This window comes from Theropithecus gelada, chromosome 1 (assembly GCF_003255815.1).
Source record: "Theropithecus gelada isolate Dixy chromosome 1, Tgel_1.0, whole genome shotgun sequence".
NCBI lineage: Eukaryota > Metazoa > Chordata > Mammalia > Primates > Cercopithecidae > Theropithecus > Theropithecus gelada.
The window spans coordinates 139,506,638-139,516,931 of NC_037668.1; positions in this window are offsets into that span (position 1 = coordinate 139,506,638).

A 10,294-nucleotide genomic window follows, 5' to 3' on the forward strand; every position below is an offset into this window, starting at 1 on the left:
TTTGGAGACAGAGTCTCACTCTGTTGCCCAGGCTGGAGTGCAGTGGCGTGATCTCAGCTCACTGCAACCTCTGCCTCCCGGGTTCAAGCGATTCTTGTGCCTCAGCCTCTCAAGTAGCTGGGATTACAGGCACTCACCACTACGCCCAGGTAATTTTTTGTATTTTTAGTAAAGACAGGCTTTCACCATGTTGGCCAGGCTGGTCTGGAACTCCTGGACTCAAGCCATCCACCTGCCTTGGCCTGCCAGGTGTGTTGTCCTGGAAGCTCCTGGAAGAGGGCGTTACCAGGAGGAAGGGAGCCGTCCGGTCAGATGGATGTTGCTGCAAGATCAAGTAATGAGGACAAGGGATGAACACCAAGTTCAGCAATGGTGACGTTGGCAAGAGCAGTTTGGAGGAACGGCGAGGGCCAAGCCTGATGGGAGTAGGTCCAGGAGAGAGCAGGAGTTTTGCTGTAAAGGAAGAAGGAGGGGTGGCTGGAATGGGAGGTGAGACAGGAAGGGCTCTTGTATAGCTGGGAGGAATAGCAGCATGTGTCCTGCTGATGGGTATGACTCGGAGAGGCCAGAGTGGCTGAAGCGAAGTCCTGAGTGGGAGAGAGCTGGATGCTGTGCGCAGGGACAGCTGGAGTCTTTGCCAGGGGGTTGAGGGTTCGCTCATAGGTACAACAGGGAAAGCAGAATTATTAGGCCCAGATGCAGGGAGGTGTGTGAGGCAGTGGTGGGAACTTGTGGAAGTTCTCTTCTGATTGCTTCAATTTGGTACTTTGGATTTGCCTCTGAATCGGTGTGCCCTGTTTGCGGTTATCCCCTTGCCCATCCCTCCATCAGAACTCTTGTTTTCATTATAAGACTGAAGAAAAATAGCCCCCAGTGAAGGCATATGCCATCTCCTTTGCTTCTCGTATACTCCAGGGCCTGGGCAGTACTGGCTCCCTCTCCTTCCCACATCCAGGACCAGTTCCTCTTCTTGCCAACCCCCACAGAACCTGTCTCTTCTTGGGACACAGGTGAACTCGGGCCCTAGCCTCCCTCTTATCCATGGTTTGTGGGGGTGTGCAGGATACTGAGTTCTCTCAGTTAAGACAGCTGCATTCTGATGAGCCCTGCTCTGGACTCACCTTTCTAGCAGTGTCGAGTACAGTCATGCATCACTTAATGACAGGGATATATTCTGGGAAATGCGTCATTAGGTGATTTCGTCTCTGTACTAACATCCTAGAGTGTCCTTAACACAATCCTAGATGGGAGAGGCTACTACACACCTGGGCTACGCGGTGCAGCCTGTTACTCCTAGGCTACAAACCTGTATAGCATGTTACTGTGCTGAATACTTTAGGCAATGGTAACACAAAAGTATTTGTGTATCTAAACAGAGAAAAAGTATGGTAAAAATATGGTATAAAAGAGAAAAAAAATGGGCCGGGCATGATGGTTCACACCTGTAAACCCAGCCCTTTGGGAGGCCAAGGAGGGCGAGTCACTTGAGGTCAGGAGTTCGAGCCCAGCCTGGCCAACATGGTGAAACTCCATCTCTATTAAAAATACAAAAAATTAGCTGGGTGTGGTGGTACGCACCTGTAGTCCCAGCGACTCGGGAGGCCGAGTCGGGAGAATTGCTTGAACCCAGGAGACGGAGGTTGCAGTGAGCTGAGATCGTGCCACTGCACTCCAGCTTGGGTGGCAGAGTGAGACTTCACCTCAAAAAAATAAATTAAATTAAAAATTTTAAAAATAGAAAAAAATGGTATCTCTGGCCAGGTGCAGTGGTCTATGCCTGTAGTTCCAGCTACTAGGGAGACAGTTGGGAGAACTGATTGAGTCCGGGAGTTTGAGGCTATAGTGGGTGATGATGGTGCCTGTAAATAGCCACTGCTTTCCAGTCTGGGCAACATAGGGAGACGCCACCTCTAAAAACAACAACAACAACAACAACAAAGCAAAACAAAATTGTACACCTATATAGGGCACTTACCATGAATGGAGCTTGCAAGACTGGAGGCTGCTCTGGGTGACTCAGTGAGTGAGTGGTGAGTACTGTCTGCTACTGTAGGCTTTATAACACTGTATACAGTGTACACTACAGTGACTTAAAATTTTCTTGGGGAAGGCACAGTGGCTCATGCCTGTAATCCTAGCATTTTGGGAGGCCGAGGCAGGCACATCACTTGAGCCCAGGAGGTTGAGATCAGCCTGAGCAACATGGTGAAACCCCATCTCTACAAAAAATAACAAAATTAGCTGGTTATGATGGTGTACACCTGTAGTCCCAGCTACTCAGGTGGCTGAGGCAAGAGAATCGTTTGAGCCCACGAGGTCGAGGCTGCAGTGAGCAGTGGTTGTGCCTGGGTAACAGGGTGACAGAGCAAGACTGTCTCAAAACAAACAAACAAAACCCACCTTTACTAAAAACACAAAAATTAGCTGGGGTGGTGGAGCACGCCTATAGTCTCAGCTATTTGAGAGGCTGAGGTTAGGGGATCACTTGAACCTGGGAGGCAGAGGTTGCAGTGAGCCGAGATTGCTCCACTGCACTCCAGCCTGGGAGACACAGAGAGACTCTTAAAAATATTTTTTTAAACTTTTGAACTCTGGTAATGACACTTAGTGTCAAACACAAACATATTGTAGAGCTGTATAAAAATATTTTCTTTCTTTATATCCTTATTCTATACACTTTTTTCTATTTTTATAATTTACTGCTTTTGTTTTGTTTTGTTTTGTTTTTGTTTTTGTTTTGAGACAGTCTCACTTTTGTCACCCAGTCTGGAGTGCAGTGGCGCAATGTCGGCTCACTGCAACTTCCACTTCCCAGGTTCAAGTGATTATCCTGCCTCAGCCTCCCAAGTAGCTGGGACTAAAGGTGTGCGTCGCCTTTTCCAGCTAATTTTTGTTTTTTGTTTTTTGTTTTTTTTGAGACAGAGTCTGGCACTGTCGCCCAGGCTAGAGTGCAGTGGCCGGATCTCAGCTCACTGCAAGCTCCGCCTCCCGGGTTCACGCCATTCTCCTGCCTCAGCCTCCCGAGTAGCTGGGACTACAGGTGCCCACCACCTCGCCTGGCTAGTTTTCTGTATTTTTTAGTAGAGACGGGGTTTCACCGGGTTAGCCAGGATGGTCTCGATCTCCTGACCTCATGATCCGCCCGTCTCGGCCTCCCAAAGTGCTGGGATTACAGGCTTGAGCCACCGCGCCCGGCCCAATTTTTGTATTTTTAATAGAGACAGGGTTGCATCATGTTGGTCAGGCTGGTCTCAAACTCCTGATCCCCGGTGGTCTGCCCACCTCAGCCTCCCAAAGTGCTGGGACTATAGGCGTGAGCCACCGTGCCCGGCTTTTTTTAGTTTTCAAACTCTTTTGTTAAAACACAAACACACACAGTAGACTAGACCTACACAGGGTCAGGATCATCAACATCACCATCTTCCACCTCCACATCTTGTCCCACTGGAAGGTCTTCCAGGACAATAACACGCAGGGAGCTGGCATCTCCTCTGATAACAATGCCTTCTGGATTACTCCTGAAGGACCTACTGGAGGCTGTTTTGCAGTTAATGTGTTTTTCTTTTTATAAGTAGAAGGTCTATACTCTAAAATAATGATTAAAAGTATAGTATAGTAAATATAGAAACCAGTAACATCATCATCTATTATCATTATCAAGTATTATGTACTGTACATAATTATATGCACTGTACCAGAGGTCTCCAACCTTTTTGACACCAGGTACTGGTTTCGTGGAAGACAGTTTTTCCACAGATCGGAGTAAGGGGGAGGGATGGTTTCAGGATGATTCAAGTGCATTACATTTGCTGTGCACTTTATTTCTATTATTATTATATTGTAATCTATAATGAAGTAATTATACAATTCACCATAACGTAGAATCAGTGGGAGCCCTGAGCTTGTTTTCCTGCAACTAGACATCCCATCTGGGGGTGATGGGAGACAGTGACAGATCAGGCATTAGATTCTCATTAGGAGTGCACAACCTAGATCCCTGGCACACGCAGTTCACAATAGGGTTCCGATTCTAGGAAAATCTAACGCTTCTGCTGATCTGACAGGAGGCGGAGCTCAGACAGCAATGCCAGTGATGGGGAGTAGCTCTAAGTACAGATGAAGCTTTCCTTGCTGGCTGGCCCCCCCACTCAATTGCTGCTGTGCCGCCCGGTTCCTAACAGAACACGGACCAGTACTGGTCCATGCGTTGGGGACCCCTGTGCTATACTTTTATATGACTGGCAGTGCAGTAGGTACTTTTATATGACTGGCAGTGCAGTAGGTTTGTTTACACCAGCGTTGCCATAAACGCTGAGTAACGCATTGGTTGCGCTAACACTTAAGAAGGTTATGACATCATTAGGCCATAGGAATTTTTCAGCTCCATCATAATCTTATGGGGCCCCATCTATATGCAGTCCGTCATTGTTAGAAAAATTTTCATAATTTTATTGGGTTTTTTTTTTTTTTTTTTTTTTTTTTTTTTTTTTTTGCCTTGCCACTCTCTTCCTAAAACTAGGTCCTGAAGGACTGGACCAAAACTTTCCCATTCTTCCTCCAGAGCCCAGCACGTGTCCTGTGGTATATAATGAAATGAAATTGGGCCTCTGGAAAAAGCGATTCCTAAGTGTGTTCCACAGGTGCCTGGCAACGAGGATCCTGTTCACATGTGCCCACCCACTGAGCCTTAACTGTGGGAGTTAGGCATTCTTCCTAAATGGTGTGACCTCGGGCCCTTTTAAAATCTGAATGCTTATTAACATCATCCAAGGCCATGAATATACTTCGGAAAATACAGTCTATTACTCTCTTTTTTTTTTCTTTTTTTTGAGATGGAGTCTTGCACTGTTGCCCAGGCTAGAGTGCAACCGGGCACGGTGGCTGGCACTTGTAATAGCAGCTACCTGGGAGTCTGGGGTCTCTTGAACCCGGGAGGTGGAGGTTGCAATGAGCCAAGATGGTGCCACTGCACTCTAGCCTGGGCGACAGCGAGACTCCCTCTCAAAACACAAACAAACAAACAACAACAACAACAACAAAAACCCCACACATTAGGGGTAGTTATTACCGTGATTTTCCAAAGGGATTTTTCTCTTTTAAGCAGCAGTTTGGAACTCTTACCTGTTGTTTGCTGGTTATTACCCAATGGGCCAAGGAGTGAAATTTTTGAAAAACCAAACACTAATTAGGTGTCACCACCAAGTGAATGCTGAATATCAAAGTCATCATTAATATTCATAAAGTAAGCCAGTGGAGACCAATGACTACATTGGTTAAAATCTGGTTTGCACAGAATATTTTAGGAAAACATTGTTTAGGACCCAGTATCCTCCCTCAGTGTGGAAGTCAGTGAATGAAAATTGTATTTGACAAGTTGTTCTTTAAGAAGACACTGCTTATGTGAAAGGAAGTCAACTTGAATCCAGTTATGTGTGTCTGTCTCTTACATAAAAAGCCCAGCGGTAGGAATTACAGAGTTGGATGTGCTATGGTCTAAACGTTTGTGTATCCACCCCTGCAAATTCATATGTGGAATTTTTTTTTTTCCTTTGAGATGGAGTTTCACTCTGTCACCCACCTGGAGTGCAGTGATGTGGTCATGGCTCATTGCAGCCTCAGCCTCTCAGACTCAAGTGATCCTCCTGCCTCAGCCTCACAAGTAACTGGGACTGCAGGCATGCCACCAAAGCTGGCTAGTTTTAAAACTTTTTATAGAGACAGGGTTTCCCTGTGTTGCCCAGGCTGATCTGGAACTCCTGGGCTTAAGCAATCCTCCCACCTCACCTCCCAAAGTTCTGGGGTTATAGGCATGAGCCACCATGCCCGGTTTGTATGTTGAAATTTTAACCCCCAATTTTTTTTAACTTTCATCCTCAAAGGAGGCGATTAATCCCCAATTGATGGTATTATGAGGTGGGGCCTTTGGAAGTGATGAGGTCATAGGGTGAAGCCCTCATGACTGGGATTAGTGACTTTATAAGAAAGGCCCAGAGAGCCCATTAGTTCTTTTCTCTGTTTGAGGACACAGCAAGAAAGCACTGGCTGGCTGGCACAGTGGCTTACACCTGTAATCCCAGCACTTTGGGAGTCTGGTGTGGGAAGGTTGCTTGAGGCCAGGAGTTCCACACCAGCCTGGGCAACATAAGCAAGACCCCGCCGTTTATAAAAAGTTAAACAATTAGCTGGGTATGGTAGCACATGCCTATAGTTCCAGCTACTCTGGAGGCTGAAGTGGTAAGATTGTCTGAGCCCAGGAGTTCAAGGCTGCAGTGAGCCATGATTGCACTACAGCACTCCAATCTGGGTGATAGAGCAAAACCCTGTCTCCAGGAGAAAAAAAAAAGTTATCTAAAGAGAGTTTGATAGACCTAGCTCATCCTTCCCACCAGGCCCTACCTCATAGGCCACTGTCCAGGCAACAGAGTGGCCATGTGGGTCCATCTCACTGTGGCTGGGGTAGGAAATGGGATCACATGGTCTGCCTGGGGCAGCCTTTTCAATGGGGGGCTGTGGGCTGGGCATTTCACCTGCAGGAGACTGTAGGGGTGAGAGGAAGCAGAGGATATGCTGTGGGAAGAATCTTCATGGACCAGGAGATAAGTGAGCTAGACTTGGAAGAATGAATGGGATTCTAGCAAGCAGAGATGGGTAGAACATTCCAAGAGGGGCAAAGGAAATAAAGTATATATTACAGAGCAGTGGTTGGAGCTGGGAGGTATGGGGAGATGGGGAGGGCAGGGAGAGGGGAGGGGAGAAAGAGTGGAGGGAAATCAGGCAGGGTTGTGCTGAGGCCAGAATGGGTAGGGGCTGTATTTTGGGTAAGCTGGGAGAAAGTGGAACTTATGTTCTCTGAGCTGTGCTCTAGGAATCAGAGAGCAGATGGAGGCTGGAGGTAACTGGGAAGGAGCCCACACCTTTCCGGGCATCCTTTGTCATCCATCTTCCTATGTCCAGGCAGGAGCCAAACTGCCCTCCAACCTGGCTTGCACTTGGCTGAACAGACAGTCACTGCCCACTGAGTACCTGTGGGCTCTTCTACCTTTCCAGAACCCTGGCTGCTGGCCAGTGGGCTAGTGCTGGCCAACTGGCTATAATCAGAAGTGTGACCTATGTGGGAAAGAAAACAGAGTCTTGGGGCCCCAAATTCACTATGCCAAAGGGAAAGTTAAGTTTGGGAACTGAGTCACAGAAAAACTGCCTTCCTTTTGTTCTCAAACAGATAGCTGTAGTTTCACAATCCTGTGTCATAGTTGCATTCATAAGCCAGGTTCCCACAACTATAGAAGGCTACATATTTCTCAAATTGTTCACAAGGAAATTCCTTGTGGGCCCCTAAACCTTTCAGAATACACATTCCCCTATAAGCTAGTTCTAAAATCAAGTTCTATTAAATTTCACCCTGACAATGTCAATTACCAGCTTATCTTCACAGGGACAGGATCAGGACAAGACTAGAAATCATCCCTCCTCCTATACAAATGCATAATTGACTTTGTCCTCTGTTTCATATGTAAAAGGTACATTCACTAAGGCTAATTGGAACCTAAGATTGTATCCATTTGCTTCATTGTCTACCTTCCCAGGAGCCGAGGTTGCAGCGAGCTGAGATCACGTCACTGCACTCCAGCCTGGACAACAGAGCTAGACTCTGTCTCAAACAAACACACACACACACACACCACCTCCAATAGGCCAGGCTGCTCATGCCTGTAATCCCAGCACTCTGGGGAGCTGAGGCAGGAGGACTCTTGAGTCTAGGAGTTGGAAACTAGACAGGGCAACATAGAGAGACTCTGTCTCTGATTAAGCAAACAAACAAAACCACAAAAATTAGGATAAGGTCCACATACTTCTGGCTCCAGGAAAACAGAGTCCTGAAGAGTGGCTGCGGCAGACTGGCTCCTTCACCCTGGCTCCGCTGCAGCCTCTACCGAGTTCTGTCTTCCCCAACTCCCTAATAGGTTCATGCACCTGGACAGTGGCATGAGCCATTCCCCACACCTAGAATGCCCTCACATGTCTCCTGTCCCCCTGCCTCTCTGGCCTGTTTTTGCTCCCTCCACCCTCTAGGACTCCCTCCAGCTCCTTATGGCCTGGAGGTCCCTGCCTACAGTCCCTGCTGCCTCTCTGAGGTGCAGACAAGGGATCATCATTGTCCCCTCCCCAAACTCTGTGCCAGGCATGATGCTGGGTGCTATATACAGAAGTGAGCAAAATGAACACAGTTCTTGCCCTCCTGGAGCTGATGGTCTTGGGGGCAAATAATCAGACAAATAAATCTAGAAATCTTGCCCCGAAGGAAAAACAGGGTAGGAGGGATCTATTCTAGAGGCGGGTGGGGGTTGCCAGGGAAGGTCTCTTCAAGGAGGTGGAGTTTTGTTTTTCTTGTGGTTTTTCAGAGATGGGGTCTCCTTCTGTTGTCCAGGCTGCAGTGCAGTGGCGCGATCACGGCTCGCTACAGCCTCCAATTCCTGGGCTCAAGCCATCCTCCCACGTCAGCCTCCTGAGTAGCTGGGACTAACAGGTATGCACCATCATGCCCAGCTGAGGAGGTGGTTTTTAAACTGATGCTTCCTCAGGGTGGAGAGGCCTTGCTGGATAGCGGGCGGGAGTGTATAGGAGGAGAAGGAAAAGCATGTGCCCAAGCCCTGAGCAAAGGTGGGAGAGGGTAGAAGAATGACCCTAAACTGCAGAACCCTGCAAAACCCAGGACATTCTCCTTCCCCAGCATTTTCCTCTTCTGCTTCTCTTTCTCTCCCCGATCCTGTTTTCCCACCAGCCCCGCCCCCTACCCTTAACTATGGCAGGTGCCAGGGATGCACCTAGCACTGTGCTTAGGCTTTACACACTGTCATCCCCCAGCAGCCCTGGGAGACAGGTGTAATCATACCCATTTTACAGACCAAGTAACTGAGACTTAGAGAGGTTAAGAGACCTGCCCAGGGTCGCTGACCAGCGAGTGGTGAAACACATATTCAAGCCAGGGCCTGGTGTTTGTGCTGCCCTCTCCGTCCTGAAGAACCCTGCCTGGAGCTTGCCTTGTGCCCCATAGTCCTGCCCAGGCAGGTGGCTAATCCCCTTCTTGCCTTGCTCACTTTCTCCCTGCCAGGTTAGGGGATTGTGGAAGTGGAGGAAGCCATGGCACAGGGCCAAGCTGCCTTTCAGGAGCCCTGCACCCTGCCACTGGTAATAGAAGACCAAGACGGTGCTGAGCTGTGAATGGTTGAACAGTTTCAGCCCAAACCACTCCATGGGCATTGCTTTTGCTGCTGGCTTCAAGCACATCTGCCACAGTCTCGAAGAAAGTAAAAGTTGGCCTGGAATGGTAGCTTACACCTAAAATCCCAGCACGTGGGAGGCCAAGGCAGGAGGATTGCTTGAGGCCAGGAGTTCAAGAACCAGCCTGGGCAACATAGGGAGACTCCCTCCATCTCTACCTTTTAAATACGTTTAAAAATAAATAAATAAAATGGAGCCTCGGTAAATCTGAGGCAGCCAGGTCCAACTGCAGTTCCAGTGGGCACCAGGAAGAAGCCTAGGGCAGGAACCTGCCTTTACTGGGCGCCCCCCATTCCCGATGCAATCACCCATGACATTCCATTAATCGACAGCAGCCTCTGGAGAGGCAGTGGTGACAGAAGCTCTCATTTGATTGCTGAATGAACTGAGGCTCTTGGGGTTCAGTCATATGCCTAAAGCCACACAGCCAGCACAAGGGGAGCTGGAGTTGGAACACAGGGCTCCCTAACCCCAAAGCCCCCATTTATTTCCAGCCACTGTACTTCCAGCAGGCCTGGCAGGGTCTGGGAGATAGGCCAGGCCCTCGCAGGGTGGTCTAGCAAGCCAGGGCCAACCTGGCTCCCAGGAGCTGTCTATAAAGTCTATAAAGAGCTGTCTCTCTTCCCTGACGAGAGACACTTGGGGTCTTCCCAGCTCTTTGCTGGAAAGTTTTCTTAGAAATGTCTTTCTAACACTGTGGTCAAGTATTTTTGGAAGTTTCTAAGCATCTCAACACTTGGAAAAGTGCATGGTTAGGCCGGAGAGAAGACTCTCAGGGAGTTGTCCCGAGGGAATGAAACTGGTGATCCAGGAGGTGAAATCAGCCTCATTTCTTTTTTTTTTTTTTTTTTTGAGACGGAGTCTCGCTCTGTGGCCCAGGCTGGAGTGCAGTGGCCGGATCTCAGCTCACTGCAAGCTCCGCCTCCCGGGTCTACGCCATTCTCCTGCCTCAGCCTCCCGAGTAGCTGGGACTACAGGTGCCCGACACCTTGCCCGGCTAGTTTTTTTTTTTTTT